This window comes from Apium graveolens, chromosome 9 (genome assembly GCF_009905375.1).
Source record: "Apium graveolens cultivar Ventura chromosome 9, ASM990537v1, whole genome shotgun sequence".
Classification (NCBI taxonomy): domain Eukaryota; kingdom Viridiplantae; phylum Streptophyta; class Magnoliopsida; order Apiales; family Apiaceae; genus Apium; species Apium graveolens.
In genome coordinates this window covers 143101483-143119718 of record NC_133655.1, presented here as the reverse complement: position 1 = coordinate 143119718, position 18236 = coordinate 143101483, and the positions used below count along the sequence as shown (strand labels likewise).

General features: G+C 36.1%; 2 non-coding genes across 2 annotated transcripts; one reads left to right on the top strand and one right to left on the bottom strand.

Moving 5' to 3' along the window:
- Positions 1-7415: 7415 nt before the first annotated feature.
- LOC141688332 (small nucleolar RNA R71) lies at positions 7416-7522 on the bottom strand. Its single transcript, XR_012561780.1, has one exon. It is a non-coding gene; the product is annotated as a small nucleolar RNA R71 (small nucleolar RNA).
- A 10390-nt stretch (positions 7523-17912) lies between these two features.
- Positions 17913-18019, top strand: LOC141687722 (small nucleolar RNA R71). The gene has a single exon (XR_012561208.1). It is a non-coding gene; the product is annotated as a small nucleolar RNA R71 (small nucleolar RNA).
- The last annotated feature ends 217 nt before the right edge of the window (positions 18020-18236 follow it).

The window sequence follows — 18236 nt, the reverse complement described above, 5'->3', positions numbered from 1 at the left end:
CCATCTGAACACTCTTAAATGCACAATTTGTCATCTCACTAGAAGTCTATGTTGCACTTCACCTTTATGTCACACAGTTTCCCAAAATCTGTGTACTATGTACTTAAAACAGTATTAAAAAGTATAATCAGACACTTCTGTCACTATTTTCCTATAACTGCTATAAATATATCTTGTCTTAGAAAGGATTTGGACTTATGTGACACAGCATGCTTTGGCAAACTGCACTTAATGATAAACACTGTTCATGAACAGTAAAAGTGACTTTGAAATGAAATTATTTTCTAAACTGATCTTGGATTTTGTGCAATGTGCATGCATATATACTTGTTACTTGCTGTTACAAGAGTCTAAATAGAGCTTTGCATTTACCTTTACACCTGTGTGAACTTCCTTGTCATGATATTTACTCATTGTTTGTCTTTAACAAAGCTGAGTATGAGTTAATGTTGGGTGTCCTCTGTGAATCTGATGTGCCTTTAGGGTTGTGTGATGTTAACTGTGGTATCCATTTTAAACATTTTAAAGGGGTATTTCAACACTTAGCTTTAATAATTAGGGCCAATGTGTTACCTAAGCCTAATCAAAGCAAGTATTTTGACTTTTATGATGTAAAACTCATTTACCTCCTTTATAATAACAAGATAAACTTCAGTATATCCTATGTAATCTTGTTAAACATGATAAATGCTAATCTGGTAGGATATATACTCTATGGTCTTCTCATTACATCCCTCTTTCTGAAAAATTTGCTAACTTGGGTGATTCTCATACCACCAAAGACCATATCAGACCTTAGATCTCCCTTAAAACCTGTGAACCTCAAGAGGTTGAACCTACTGTACTTCCTCCAGTACTTAGAGAAGAAGACATCTTCCTCTCAAATTATGAGTCTGCGAGAGTCATGATTAGTGAGCTTAAAACTGAACTTAAAAAGGTTAAAACAGAAAATAAGGAGATTAAGGAAAAGGTGACTTACCTAGAAAGTGTGACTATATCCTGTAAGAATACGATTTCCTATTTAGAGAACTAGCTGGATCAAACCTAGGGGAACCTAGTTTGACTAACCTAGAGATGGTGAACTCATTCCAAGTTCCAGTCTCAAATGACTTAGATATGGTTCAGGAATTAGAGGATATAGGCATGGATGCTAGAGGACCCCCCATTGAACTCTTACCTGATTTGATTCATGTTTGTGATGTGGATGGAAATGTGATTGGATGATCTGTGTTTGCTGAACTTGAAGTGGTGTATGATTCTGTGCTACTTAACTCTGCTGATCTTATGTTAACTTTTGTATCTTTAACTTTGTTTGTAATGAATAGAACTAGATGTTGAACTTGTAACTTTCTGGAGTGTATGCACTCTTTTTGCATTGTAATGTTAAGACAGGTGCAAATGTGTGTTCTCTTTAATCAGTGAACCACACTGATTGAAATGGAACATTTTTGGTTTCTTGTGAATATAAAATTTACATTCTGTTAAATTCTCTTGCAGTACTGTATTTATGCCTTTATGGACCACTAATATGCATCTACAGGTAATGTGGTCAAGTTACTAAATGGTTGTACTGATAATTTTAAAGAAATGATTTCAGTTTGCTAATAATTGAGTTAGTTAAACAGTTTGACATCTTAGAAGTACAATTGCCTTGTTTAAATCTGACTAGTCTACTAACCAGTTGTATTCAGTCCACTAGTTCAAAGAATATATATGGATTAGCAACTATGTATGCTAATCATTTTTGCAAATTAACAAGTTCATTCTCAAAAACTCACACAGTGCACAAACAAAATGCAAAAGAAGTGTATTTGATAACTACACACTCACACACATCACTCAGGTATGAAAGGTACACACTGTTGGACTTATTCAAATTATATTGTAATTATCGTTTATTTAACTTATAACATGATAAGTTAGAATCAGTTTAGAACAATTTGAATGTAAACAGTCGGTTCCTTAGATTGTAGTAGTATTTATCCCATGTAAACTGCAAGAATGGTTATGAGTTTTAGATAAAAAGCACTGCAGTAGCATGTATTAGTCTTCTGGACCTGTAAACAATACAAAACATAGAATATATTAGGCTCTCTCATGTGTAACAATTGCTAGTGCAAGACTTTACTCTGTATTATTTCTGTGCAACTCGAAAGGGTCATATGTACTTTTACTCAATCATCATGCATGCAACTAAACTGGTATATGTTTGATAAATAGATTTATGTTTGATAATTCAAGTTTAAAAGGATTTGCGTAAAACACGTTTGTATTTTCAGTCAAACTCTTTTTGTGATTGCTTAAAACAAAACTAAGGTTTTAAAGTATGCTTTAATCAAGGTTTAAAATCACAAGATGACATGCAGTTGAACTCAGTTAAGGTCTACAAAGTCTTATATATATATTGGGTAATTCTTTAACAAGCTATGCATGAAAAATTCGAATCACAAGACTAGTTTAAAAGGTATAAGTTCGTAAATGGTTTCTTATACAAAGAAGTTACTTCTTTAAACTAAACTGCAGTTAGCCTGTTTTAGCAAGAGTCTTAAAAATCCGAAATTATGCATGCAACAAGGCCAAATAAAATGTGTACAGATGAATTACACTTAACATGTTTTAAGGTCTATAAAACTATCATTGTTTGATTCAAGCTATGTATGCCTAAAATCTCACATGCTTAAATCAGAAACTAACCTGCATGAATGAAACTGAAAACCATTAAGAAACTACTTGCACTTATTCCATGTTTTAACATGATCATATTGTTTCTAAATTGGGATTCACCTACTTTTTGTTATCTTCCAAACAAAAGGGGAAGAGAATTTAAAGTGTTCTATTGTAAACTAAAGGGAAATAAAAAGGGAAAAGTGTACTTAAATGAATTTAGCCCCCTCAATTTTTCAAATGCATGATTTCGCTAGATAATCACTATGCTTCAATATTTCTGAAATATCTAACAAGGTTTTGCAGGATTTATCCTGAGAGGAATCAAGCTAAGTCCATTAAACTATATGTGCAAAAATATTTTAAAACTCATGCATACACCAAGGGGAAGCACACACTTGAAAAATTTAAATTGTATGTTTGTTTGGCAAATACCAAAAAGGGGAAGATTGAAAGGATATCTTCGATATATTATTTATTTTGGTATTTGTACGATTAAACATAAAATTTAAGTACACTTAGATCCTCTCCATTAGGATATGATTTTAATTGATCCAGATCAAAGTCAAATAGTCAAACCAGCTAAATTATTTTCAAAGACTATTTATAAAAAGAGACATTTCATTATTCTAAAAACAATCAAAATTATATTTTATGGAATATATCTCTTAGGCAATTTGATCAAATAAGAAATATCAAGTTATGATATTTTTTAGATTACAGTTGCAACATCAATAAGGCAACAAACTCGAATAAGGAATATATCAGAAATATTCTTTAGAGATCTCGTGCTAAATCAAAAATGTTTTACTCTTCGCTCCAAAATATATCTCTACATATAATCAAAATAGTTTTTATCCAAAGATTATTAATATTCATGATTGGAATATTAAAATCCAGTTCTGCAACTCAGTTCTGTATACTTACAGTAATTTTCTTCCGGTTCGTAAAATCAGCATCTCTCGGAGAAAATCATTCAAAAATACTCAAACACATTTCATATCCTCCAAATATATCTCACATATTAGGAAATATATTCTAAGTATTTATCCAAGTCAAAAGTTTGGCCAAAAGATCCATCTCATTTATTTTAAGACCAATGGTATTTTTACTCGGAAGAAAGACTGACAGAATAGTTTTATTTTTAGATAAAATACTTCCACATGCTATAATGACTTGAAATTTGATATGGATCATTTAAATGGTATTTTCTAAGTATGGTAAAAATTTCGTAGAATTCAGAGAATTTTTGTCCGGGCACAAAAATCGAGGCAGTTGGTCCCACAGTTGACCACGTTTGACCTAGTTACCTTTGACTAAAGTTGACCAAACTTTTCAGCACATCATTTTATAATATTTAGATAATTATAATATTTTTTATAATATTTATTTAAGAGATTTTGGGGTGGTCATAATTAATGGTGATTAATCCTTAATTAAAGTGATTAAAGAATGATTAAAAGAAAAAGAAAATATATATTTAATATATATATATATATATATATATATTTCAGCTGGGATTTGAATGATACTAGCTTGTGTTTCCTTCCCACTTTCAAAGAAACACAACCTACTTGCCATGTCATCAATCCATGTGATACACTCCATCCACCATCCATTCCTTCTCAAATCTCAACCATTCATTTCACCCAATTTCCTCTATAAATAAACCCCCACCCCAACCCATTTCAACTAAACTAAAGAGCCAAATACTTGCTGGGAATTTTTCAAGAAGTGCCTCTCTTCATTTCTTTCAAATTCTATACACACACTTCTTCTCAAAAACCTTCTCTCTCTTAAATATATACACATATACTTAAGGTTTTTGATATCTAAGCTTAGCTTCACCCAACCAAGCTTGTTCCCACCAAGTGAGCTCATCAACCACCACTTTCCGGCCTCCCGAAGGGCTGCCCAAGTTCGTCCATAGTGCCAAAATCCGGCCGAACCTCCGGCGAATTTTTGCGGCGAACTTTTCCGACCGTTTTCCAAAAGTGGTGAGTTTTTAGCTTCTTCGTTGGTTTTCTTTATTTTGAGCTTTGTACTTAATTTCTCTACTTCATCTCAAGCTCTAATACAAGATCTCCTATAAAGAAGGTTCTCTAAGAAAAGAGAACGAAGATTCGAACTCGGAATTCGAATAAGTACTTGATCTTCAAACCGAAGCTCTAAACGAAGAAGATCTATAATATACAAGTACTTAAATCTCTAAATAACTCCTCACGAGTGAGATTTCATAAATCTCTAAATAACTCCTCACGAGTGAGATTTCATATTTGACATCACGAGTTGGTCAATTACTTGCACTTCATTTATCTCGATCTTGGTCAACGCATAATTCGTGTATATAGTATCATTACGAAAGGTATCACTTATAACCCCTTCTAGCATCTTCAGTGTTCCGGGGGATTATAAGTTGATCAATAGTAAACTTTGTAATCATCCACCTAAACTTCAAAAGCACAAATTCAAAGCTAATTACTCGCACTTCTATTATTTGGATCTTGGCTAAGAATCATAGAACATATAAAGTTGCTTGAAGTTAAAAGTATACTTTGACCGCATAATCGTCAAATCATAAGTATACTAAATCCATAAGCCTAAGAGCTTAAAAGGATAGGTACAATTCTGAGATTGTAACCAAAGTATTCTTTGATCCATAAATACATAATCGAAAGAAGAAGAATACAAACGAAGTCGTAAGCCATAGTGCTTATACATAAATATACAAGACTTTGTATTACTCCCATAAACATATATTTTACGGAGTAATTATACGTATACTTGACATATAAATATATATTCCGAGTTAAGTATACGTGTTGAGTTTGAAGATCAAAAGAAGTCGTAATCCTTATTGATTATACATATAAAGGACTTCTTATATTACTCTGATTAACACATAATCCATAAAGACGGAGTAATCAAAAGTATACTTGATATAACATTTTATATCTCAAGTCAAGTATACATATAGAGTATTAACATTCTTATTTGAATATTATACCATCTTTGGGCTAGTATCGTAACATACTAGTTCAACACATATTTTCTCTATACTTTGTGTTTTGTGGATTGTCTTATTAGTTTCGCAGTGAGGTGAGGTGACGTGAGGTGATCTTCGTTCTAAGACCCAAGTCTCATACGCACTAGCGGGGAGTTAGTCGTATTTGCACCGTGAAGAAGAGGAAAGACCCAAGACCGGATACTAAGATCCGAGACCGGTGAAAGCTAAGGAAGCCAAGTCCACACAAGGGATCTACATCAACTTTGAAGAGATAGCGGGGAGTTATTGTCTAAGATAAGTTGTGTAGGAACTACATTTATTTTGAGGTGGTGACCCTTGTGTTACGCACCAAGATAAATATTTGTAAGGGTGTAAAGGCTTCTCCGCCTACTAAAGGAGCGAGTTTATATTAAGGGACTGAGTCCGGGAGAGGAGCTCGGGAACTGGAGTAGGGGTGAGAGGATCTATTAGAGGTTGCGTCATCGCGAACCAGAATAAAATCGTCGTGTGGTATTTTCTTTTCTTGCACTTTATTTTCCGCACATATAAACTGCATAACCACTCGGTAAAGTTTTTAAAACGCCATAATAATTTTTAAATTGGTAATTAAGCTATTCAACCCCCCTTCTAGCTTAACATAGCCCTCATACGGGACCTAACACATAGGTTCATGTATGTGTATGCATGATTAGAGGGTAACTTTAATCGTTTTACTTGCCCTATGTAATCAAGATATATAACTTTTGTTTAAACTGTTATGTTGTCAAATTCTATAGACATATAGGGTCTCAATATAATTGGTGCCTATTCAGCTTCTATCTCTTTTGTGGATGTCTGGTAGAATGGTACTCGTGCAACGAAAGTTGGCATTTATCAGTTTCGTGTTGTCTGATTAGTGTCATCACCATCACATGCTAATGTTAAGAACAATAAGGCTATTGAATGAAGTATTTAATGAAGTTAGAATCCCATGTTTGTCATATATAGTAATTCTACCTCAATTCTCTTAGTTAATGTTATTTAGTATAATCTCTTAGTTTAATAAAAACCCAATTTGTTATCTGTCTTAGCATTGAGCGATAACCATACATTGTTGTATAGGTGCATAAATTGAACTTAACCTAAACGCATCTCTGTGGGAACGAATCTGATTTATATCTTATACTACTTGCAAACGCGTATACTTGCGTGAATATTAGCACGTGTTTTCGCCCTAACAAGTTTTTGGCGCCGCTGCCGGGGACTCGGTGTTAATTTTTAGTTTATGTGCTTGTCATCAGTGGTCGTTAAAGTTCACTGACTCGGATTCTTTTACTTTCATGGTTTATTTATTTGTGTTTCAGGTACTCATTACAATGGGAGATCCAGCAGCATGAACGAAAGCCTTGATGGATTTTTCTCAACCCAAGATCAATGACATTCAATCTAGCATTATCCGGCCAGCTATCACAGCTAATACCTTTGAGATCAAGCCTGACATAATTCATTGGGTACAGACTTCAGTCCAGTTTGGGGTTCTCCAACGGAAGATCCCAATACACACATTAGGGATTTCATAGAGATCTGCGACACCTTCAGGTTCAATGGTATTTCCGAAGATGCTGTGAAGCTGAGACTGTTCCCATTCTCTCTGAGGGACAAGGCTAAGAGCTGGTTACACTCTCTACTAGCTGGTTCGATTACTACTTGGGAAGATCTTGCTCAGAAGTTTCTTACTAAATTCTTCCCTATGGCGAAGACAGCTGCAATCAGGAATGCTCTTACTCAATTTATGCAGCAATCAGGAGAATCTTTATATGAAGCTTGGGAGTGCTACAAGGAGATGCTTAGGAAGTGTCCTCATCATGGAATGCTTGATTGGATGATCATCAATTATTTTTACAATGGGTTGGGAGCACAGTCCAGACCCATGCTCGATGCAGCAGCAGGTGGAGCATTATGGACAAAGAGCTATGAGGAAGCTTATGATCTAATTGAACTGATGGCTGCTAATGAATATCAGTATCCAGCCCAGAGATTGCCACAGAGCAAGGTAGCAGGAGTTCTTGAGGTGGATACAGTTACGGCTATCACTGCTCAACTAAAGGCGTTGTCTATGAAGATCGATTCTCTGGCTAACTATGCTGTTAAGCAGATAATTAGTGTTTGTGAGTTGTGTGCAGGTCCGCATATGACAGAGCAATGCGCTATATCTAGTGAATCAGCTCTGTTTGTGAGCAACTTTCAGAGATCGCAGCAACCAGTTCCAGACACTTATCATTCTGACAACTGGAATCATCCTAACTTCAGCTGGAGCAACAATCAGAATGCGATGCAACAGCCGTTCCAGCAGTTTGGAAATAACTATTCAACCCTCCTTGTTTTCAGCAACAAATTGCACCATAACAACAACTCCAAATTAAACAACAAAATCATGATGCAGGTCTATCTTCGAATGAAAAATCTGAATTAGAGGAGTTGCGGCTTATGTGCAAAAACCAGGCTCTTATATGCCAAAGCCAGGCTATTTCTATCAAGACTCTGGAGAACCAAATAGGGCAAATTGCTAATGCCTTATTGAATCGACCACCAGTAATGCTTCCTAGTGATACAGAAGCCAATCTAGGTAAGAGGGAAGTTGAAGAATAGGTGAACGCCATCACCTTAAGGTCTGGAAAGGTTGAAAGCCCCCAAATTCAGCAAGACGAAGAGCCTGAAAAGTCTCAAGTTCCAGAATCTGAAGTTTTGGCTGAAGAAGATGTGCAGAAGGAAGTAGAGGTGGAACCAAGGAAGACTACTGTGGAACACACTCCTCCTGAGGGTAATAGAGGGGAGAAACTGTAACACCCCCAAATTCGGGGTCGGGGATCCGGGTTGTCACGAGTTCCATTTCCCTTAATAATACTTAATCTTAATAATCAACCAACTACTGCGTATTGTGACCCCACAATATACACACACACCATAAGTTATAGTCTCAGAGATGAATATCCAAAAATAACACAAGTCATTTTATTCCATAATTATAAGCCATTACACCTCAAAAGGGTTTCTGAATAAATTTACATATTCTTTGCCATTATTACGATTCATAAGTATACATAAGTCTGGTACATCAAAAGTTGAAAGCCTAGCCTATTGGTAGTTCCTGCCTCAGCTACAACGGCATCACGCCTACAGGAAATTGCGGAACGTTTCCTATCCACTCACGAATTGGGAGCTTGGTCCTGTTCATCTTGTATATCTGTTGTTGTGTGATGAAAGAAGAAAGCAAGGGTGAGCAACAAGCCCACCAAAATAATATGTATAATGATTTACAATATGTGAGCATCCTCATAGTACTCATGAAAGTCTTGGTCAAGTAAAAATGAACCAAGTTTGATATCTTAACGTGACCAAGTCATAAAATATTCAGTATATATGTATATATACTTTTCAAAATCTTGGAAGTCCTCTTCCATGCCTAATATACACAGAGTTCCAGTTTATAACTGTATAAAAATATCGTTGCAAGGTGATCTCATATATCTAACCTTGTCTCAACGTTTTTGTGAAAATCTTTGTCATTCATAAGATGATCATTAACTAGATATAAGTTGAAAAGATGAAGTTACAAGATACTCCAATATACTTATATCTTTTTCCGAATACTACTTGAACTACCACCGTTCAAGGTATAAATAGTTCATCCCATAGATGAAGCTACACGACAAAACTTATATAGAATCAATCTTTGAAATATCATCAAAATGAAATGAAGTTATGAGATACTTCATTTGATGAAAACATCATTTTGAAAACTCGACCCTGCCAACACTCAACAATCACCCAGCCGTAGCATTTCTATCGAAGTGCTCTGGGTAGTGTTGCAGAAATATCCCATTGGATGATGAACTCATTACGGGAGTTTGCCGCGCCAGGAAGACCACTCACGATGATCAGTCGCAGTAGTGCAACCCCGCCATTTTCTACATGTAGAGGAGAATAGTCGGATTTACTTGTCAACCGAACACTGGACTCCTAAGGAATTGACCGTCTTAGCGGAACTTCCGGGCCATTTGGGCCAATAAATAAGGCTGGGCCGGCACCACTCGACCACTTACGCCACTCCTAGTTCAGATGAAATCCATGACTCTGAAACGTAAAGTTCGTCCCCCCTTTCCCCAAGTAGCAACTTGTTGATACGGCTCCACCAAGAAGCCGTGTCTAGTTGGAAAGGAACGCTCACCGATATTTCCCAGGCAATGCCTGTTAATGGATTAAACTCATTCCAAGAATTTTACTTCCCGAGTGTTGGGTAAGTAATCAAAAACTCTTTTATCAAAACAGCAATCTTATTGCGAATATAAAAATACACCACAGAGTCGGATCCCTAAGGTTTTGAGCGAGTATTTAAATCCCCTTCGAAAGGAAGATCTTAAATCTAAAAATGAGTTTTGGGATCCGCTCTAACTTTTAAAATCATTTTGAAGACTCGAAAATATTTTAAAGAATGTTTAGAGTAATGATAACTTATTAAAATAAGTCATTCCCGATATGTTAGAAAATATCTTAATATTATTATTTAAATAATATTCCCATAAGGATAATCTTTATAAAAATAATTGAAGTAGAAGTTTTAAAACTTATACTTAAAATGAATAATAAATAACCAAAGATATACTTATACGAAAGTACGATCTTTATTTAAATAATCGAAAATAAGTTTGATTATCGAAACATTATTCTTTAATAAAATAAAGAATATTATTTAATAAAATAAGCGGAGTCATAAGTCCTCGAATGAATATTCAAAATAATATTCATTAAGTAAAATAAGCGGAGTCATAAGTCCTCGAATAAATATTCAAAATAATATTCATTAAATAAAATAAAGTTATCGAATAAACCTTATTCGATTAATAGTTTTGAAAACTATTCATATATATATATATATATATTATACTCGGGAACATCGACTCCCGGTTTAGAAAATGTTCACCTTTGGGTCCCCTATACTAAGGGTATACGCAACTACTGCTTATCTCTAGCATAGGTATTATGCAACTTATAAGCATTGAATTAACAATTAGATATCAAGATTACGAAACAGGCATGCATATATACCATATCAGCATGCTCCAATATATCGCAAGATTTGCTAATAACAATCATGCACTTATCACAAGATAATGCATATACATATATACATCATAACAACAGTATAACGGGTAGAAAACTTGTCTGAGTGTTCCCGGATAGACTTAAGCTTAGAGTGGGTCCGATAACCTATGAACAACAACATAAGTCGGAATTAAACCCCGGTCGCTTAAAAAACTAGACTTTAACCAATTGAACCCTAACGTTCGCTTATGGTCACTTCTACGCTTAACGAATCACATAAGTCGTTCGAGTACCCTCAGCTCCACCATTTTTAATAAATTAACCATTAATAATTTAAAGGCGATTCTTTCGTGAGTACCCTACCAACTGCCTAATCCACTTTACATAATTGTTTCATACTCCAATTAGTCATTTAAGGGCCTTAACCAAGGTTTCAAAGTAAGGCGAGGGATAATGGTTCGTTCGTGAAATGCCGTTACTTAAAACGGTCATTTCTCCTAAATCGTACATCGGATTCAAGCGAACCACATATCAAAACGAAGCTCGTAACATGAATTATCTAAACATGGCAATGGTTAGAATCTTAAAGTGAGTTCACGGTTCCTGAAGTTAAGAACTAAAACAGTCTAAGGTAAATCGGGCATTACGACGGCTATGTTTACGCGATTACCAAAGTTTTAAACCATTCCAAACAACCACAATCCAACTCACAATCAACAATACAACCAACCTTCATCCAAACCTTACCACATCAGTCCCAACATCTCAAGATTTTCCAATTCATTCAACCCTAAACATGAACTACTAACTATATTTAAGTTTCATTAACTATAAACAAGATTCAATCATCCAAATCACTACAAACCCAGCCAAACTTGAAACACACAAGCATCATGCTTCTCATATACTATAACAATCAAAACCACTCCTAAACATTCAAAGTAAAGCTTAGGGTTTGAATTTTTCTATACCTTCTTGAAGCTTTTAATCAATGAAAGATCATTGGAATGTCCATGGAAGCCTTGATCTATGCTTAAGCTACCTTGACCTTACAAATAAAATCAAGAATCAAAAGTTTGTTCTTGAAAGTTACTATTCATCCTAAACTAAAATGATTTATTTGAGCTAGCAAACCTTGGATTCAAGCACTCAAACTACTTGCTCTTCTTAGTTATGAAATATAGGAGTTATAGAGACTAACCTCTTGATTTATGATGGAGTGAAGCTTGAGTTTTGAAATTTTCCTTCTTGTTTAAAGAAAAAAAGCCGAGGCAATGAAGGAGAAGACGAAGAAATAGCTTCTTGATTTGTGTTTTGATGATTTGTGTGGTGTTTAGCTTGGTTACATGGAATTTACCATGGTGAAAAATGTGTGGCTCACAATCAACCAACCAATCCTTCCAACTTGTCATGCTTATGTCATCAAGCTTAGGTCATCTTGTTACACTTGTCTTCTTCTTGTTGGTATGATGACATCATCATCCACTAACCTCTTTGATTAACCCTTAATTACTTGGCTAATGACCGCTTATCTATTATACGGTTCGCTTAACTTTCGTTCGCGTTTATCGTTCGAGGGATCATATCCGGGATCTTATTACTTGGGTTTCCCTAAACCTTTCTCAATTTTTTATATTCCTTTTATGATCCTCTCTTATAATCCTTGAATTTAAATCCTTTTAATCATGTTACCTTATACTCAATTCTTTCGGTATCTGGTGGGTTTTCGGGGAAAATCAAAGTGTTCGAATTTGGATTCTGACGATCTTTACATACACTTATTTACTTTATGGAATACTAATACGATCTTAGAATTTCCATAACAGTATTCCTATATAGTGTGGTTTGATAATTTTCCTTAATTAGCATCATCAGCAAAAGTTACTATTCATCAGGGTTTCAAAAATTCCAACAATTGGGGTTATTACAGAAACAGATCTATCTTCCACCTCCTTTTCCTAAGAGGCTGCAGAAGAAAAAGGCGGATGAGCAGTTTGAGAAGTTTTTGGAGGTGTTCAAGAAACTTCATATCAACATACCTTTTGCTGAAGCTCTTGAACAGATGCCTAGCTATGCGAGGTTTATGAAAGGTATTCTCTCTCGAAAAGTGAAGCTCGATGACTTAGAGACCGTTGCTCTAACGGAGGAATGCAGTGCTGTGCTGCAACAGAAGTTGCCTCCAAAGCTTAAAGATCCTGAAAGCTTCACTATTCCTTGCACCATCGGAAACTTATCGTTCAACAAGTGTTTATGTGATTTGGGAGCTAGCATCAATCTGATGCCCTTATCTATTTTCAAGAAGCTTGGTCTGCCTGATCCGAAACCAACATACATGTCATTGCAACTAGCTGACCGTTCCATCGCTTATCCACTAGTTATAGTGGAGGATGTCTTGGTCAAGGTGGATAAACTTTTCTTCCCTGCTGACTTTGTAATTCTTGATTTCGAGGAAGATAAGAAGATTCCCATCATCTTGGGAAGACCATTATTGGCTGCAGGCCGAACTATGATCGATGTGCAAAAAGGAGAGCTTTCGATGAAGGTTTACGATCAAAAGATCACTTTTAATGTGTTCAAGGAAATAAAGTTACCCACAGCTAAAGAGGAGTGCTTTAAAGTAGAGCAATTGCAGGTTTTGAATGCACCTCAGTGGAAGAGGAAGTTAGATATGCCATTCGATTCTCTTGGGTTAGCAGAGTTAAAATTTTCTGAGGAGCGTTTTGAACCATTTATTCAAGAAGCTCCCACACTTGAGCTCAACCGAATTCCAGATCACTTGAGTTATTCATTCTTAGGTGCACCCCCTGAAAAGGGGTTTGGATATACTTTTGACGATGTAGAGGGTGACCGGCCGGTTTTTGCCGTGCCTATAGAGGGTTCTTCTCATGTGCAACAGGTAGTTGATAGGACTGGTATTGGTGATACACAGTACAGAAGATTGACTAGGCGTATGGAGGCCATGCATGTCATCCACCGATATTTTGCTGAAGATTGGACACACGCTTTCGGTACTATTTTCCGAGACACTAGTGGCGAGGTTGATTGGCCACTTGATCCTCCACCCGAAGAGGGTGATCTTTCCGACGACTAGGTATGCCTGAAATCCTTATTATTACCTTCAATGAGGACATTGAAAATTTTAAGTTTGGGGGTGATAATGTAAGGATTAGTAGTGTGTGTCCATATAGATTCATATAGATTCATATTGCATGTTTAGTTATAGTTCATTCATATTTTTGCATGATTGTTCATTTAGGACATATTTGTTTATTTTTATGTGATTTTATATAGTTGCATTTGCATGCATATTTAGCATGATCCCTTAAGATGAACTATGATATTTGATAAGTTGATGTTGATTTCAGTGTGGTGATGACGAATAGAGGGATGTTTAAGTCTTAATGAATTGATGTGCATGCCAGAAACAAATATTTTCACAAAGTCTTATAGGGTTGCTTTTGATCTAGATCATGATCATACTTGTTTGTTGTTGAGATTTAATCACTTGGTTATATTAAGAATTTGTGATATTCTCGTAATGACGTAAAAACACTGATTTTTTTTATCTGGAGAAAAACTTGGATTTCATTGCTAGTTGTTGTAAGACTAGGCGTCAAATGGCTAGTAGCCGACTCATATTTTTATGAGTAGTCTAGGGTTGAATGAGATGGAGCGAAACGCACTCATTCAGAAATTATTGAAAAAAAAAGAAAAAAATAAGAGAAAAAAAAAAGAAAGAAAAAAAAGTATGTGTTTATGCATAATTGATCAAGAGTGAGCTCTTTAATACTCGAGTTATTAAGTTCTAGGGGACTTTGTGCCTAGTGACCTAAGGCTTTTATAGTCTGGGATCCGTTAACCTAATGCTCGCTACATGGGTATTATTGCATAAGTCTTTTGGGACCTCATTCATTGCACGGTCAAATAAGCATCTTTGCTATGTGTTCAATAATAGTGTGAATCATTGTATAACTCTAGTAGAAAGGAGGTGTTGTGAGTCATAATGCGTTTATTGTCTATTATGTTTATAAAATTTTAATTATTTTGATGATAGATAAGTTATGGTTATTGATCTAGTATCGAGAGATATCTGTTAAGCATTCCACACACGCACGTTTCTGGTTTGTGAGTTGGTTTGTGGGATTTATTCGAGCTTTGTTTAAAGTCATTGCATTCTTAGAGGCATTGGCTTATTCATTTGGTTATGGTTATTCTGAGGGGATCAATTGCATTATCATTTAGTTGCATTCACGTAGTTGCATTCATGCATTAGGTTTGTTTTGTAGTTTTGAGTCTGTTTATGCTTGAGGACAAGCATCGATTCAAGTTTGGGGGTGTGATAAGTGGATTTTATATCCACTTGGAACGCTTTATTACAAGCTTAAATTGGTGTTTTGGACTCAAGTTGTTGGTATTTTGATGTGTTTTTGTGTTATTACATTCCAGGTATCAGTTATATGAAGAAAATATCTTTTAAAGGAAATATAATAAAAAGTGATCATAATTGGAAGCCAAGGCCATTGTCAAGTTGTAGAGAATCTCAATAGCTTCGCGTGGGCAATTGAATCGCCTAATTCTGACGAGTAGAACTCAAGTTATGGTCAAAACAAGATTTATCAGAAATTTTTTCAAACAGGCTCCAGGCGCCCGCCCGGAGAGCTGAGCGCCCGCCCGGAAAGCTGAGCGGCCGCCCAAGGCGCGGCTGGTCGCTGATTTCGCTGAAAAAGCCTTTTTTGAGTGGAATTTGACGATTTTAAGGGTCCAGGTCCACTAGGGGCGTATATATACTTAAAAAAAAGGTTTTCATCATCCGGGAAGATTGGGATACCAAGGAGAAGACCTAGAAGCACAGAACAACTCTGAAAAAGAATTTCTTGTTTTCAACTTGTGATTCTTTGAATTAGTTGTAACTTTGGATGCTTATTTTCGTTCTTGTTGAACCTAGATCTCGTTTATTCGTACTTTAATTATTATTCAGTTTATTAAGACCTTGTTTTATACCATGCTTTCATTGGAACCCATGGTGGTGATGAGTTCAATTATGGGCTAATCGTTATCATGATATTCTAGCGAATTTACTTATGGATTTCAATAGTTAATTTGTTTCGATATCTTGGTGTATGGTGATTGATTGATATCCTAGTATTGGTTGTGCTTATTCGTCTTATGTGCGTAGCTAACATATAAGATAGCGTGTTAATCTCTATTGAAGCGACAGTGAATATAGAGGTTTAGAACTTGTCATGCTAGCATAGGTTCATGTGTGTGTATGCATGATTAGTGGGTAACTCTAACCGTTTTACTTGCCCTATGTAATTAAGATAGATAACTTATGCTTAAACCATTATGTTGTCAAATTCTATAGATATATAGGGTCTCAATATAATTGGTGCCTATTCAGCTTCCATCTCTTTTGTGGATGTCCGGTAGAATGGTACTCGTGCAACGAAAGTTGGCGTTTATCAGTTTCGTGTTATCTGATTAGTGTCATCGCCATCACATGCTAATGTTAAGAATAATAAGGTTATTGAATGAAGTATTTAATGAAGTTAGAAGCCCATGTTTGTCATATATAGTAATTCAACCTCAATTCTCTTAGTTAATGTTATTTAGTATAATCTCTTAGTTAATAAAAACCCAATGTGTTATTTGTCTTAGCATTGAGCGATAACCATACATTGTTGCATAGGTGCATAAATTGAACTTAACCTAAACCAGTCTCTGTGGGAACGAATCTGATTTATATCTTATACTACTTGTGAACGCGTATACTTGCGTGAATATTAGCGCGTGTTTTCGCCCTAACAGTCATCTTCACTATCTGAATTTCCCAATAAGGTTTTTTCTAAGGCATCGGACCTTAGCAATTGATTAAGTTCTGAAGTAACCAACTCCACCTTTAAGCACTCCTCATTTTTTGTAGGAAATTTCATAGCATTGAACACATTAAAAGTTACATCCTGATCCAGCACTCGCATTGTGAGCTCACCCTTCTGCACATCTATCAAGGTTCGGCTAGTCGCCAAGAAAGGTCTTCCCAAGATTATGGGAATCTTCTTATCCTCCTCAAAATCAAGAATGACGAAATCAGCAGGGAAGATGAGTTTATCAACCTTTACCAAGACATCCACCACAATACCGCGCAAATATGTAATAGAACGGTCGGCCAACTGCAAGGTCTTATAAGTCGGTTTTGGATCAGGTAAGTCTAACTGCTTGAAGATTGACAAAGGCATCATATTGATGCTAGCTCCCAAGTCACATAAGCATTTGTCAAAGGACATTTTTCCGATAGTACACGGAATAGTGAAGCTTCCTGGATCTTTAAGCTTCGGAGGCAACTTCTATTGCAGCACAACACTACATTCCTCTGTGAGAGCGATAGTCTCTAAATCATCTAGCTTCACTTTCCGAGAAAGAATATATTTCATAAACTTTGCGTAACTAGGCATTTTCTCAAGAGCCTCAGCGAAAGGTATGTTGATATGAAGTTTCTTGAATACCTCCAGAAACTTCTCAAATTGCTTGTCTAGCTTTTTCTTCTGCAGCCGCTTAGGAAAAGGCGGTGGAGGATAGATCTATTTCTCCCCTGTATTACCCTCAGGAGGAGTGTGCTCAACAATAATCTTCCTTGGTTCCACTTCTACTTTCTGCTCCTCTACTTCTTTCTCATCCTCAGCTTCTTCAGTCAATGCTTAAATTTATTCGGGATTCATAACCTTTCCAGACCTCAAGGTGATTGCCTTTACCTGCTCCTTAGCTTCCTTTCTTCCTGGCACTTCAGTGTCACTAGGTAGTATACCAGGCTGACGATTTAGCAAGGTATTGGCAATTTTCCCAACTTAATTTTCCAAGGTCTTGATTGACACTAGCGATTTGATTAACCCCATGATTAGCCAAAGTATCCACCTTCATCGTCAAAGCCTTAAGTTGGGCAGCTATAGCAGTTGCTGCATCCAACTCCAGAATTCCTGCTACTTTTCCCTGAGTCAGTCTCTGGGAAGGATTCTGGTACTCATTAGCAGCCATCAGTTCAATAAGTTCATAAGCTTCATCATAGCTTTTAGCCCATAAGGCTCCTTCTGATGCTGCATCAAGCATGGGTCTAGAAGTAGCACCCAATCCATTGTAGAAATAGTTAATAATCATCCAATCAGGCATGCCATGGTATGGGTACTTCCTTAGAATCTTCTTATATCGATCCCAAGATTCACATAGAGATTCTCCAGTTTGCTGAGCAAACTGAGTAAGAGCATTCCTGATTGCAGCAGTCTTCTCTATAGGGAAGAATTTAGTGAGAAATTTTTGAGCAAGATCTTCCCAAGTGGCGATAGACCATGCTGGTAGAGAATGTAACCAGCACCTATCTTTGTCCCTCGGAGAGACTGGGAAGAGTCGATGCTTGATAGCATCTTCAGTCATATCATTGAACTTGAACGTGTCGCAGCTCTCAATGAAATCCCTGATGTCCATGTTGGGGTCT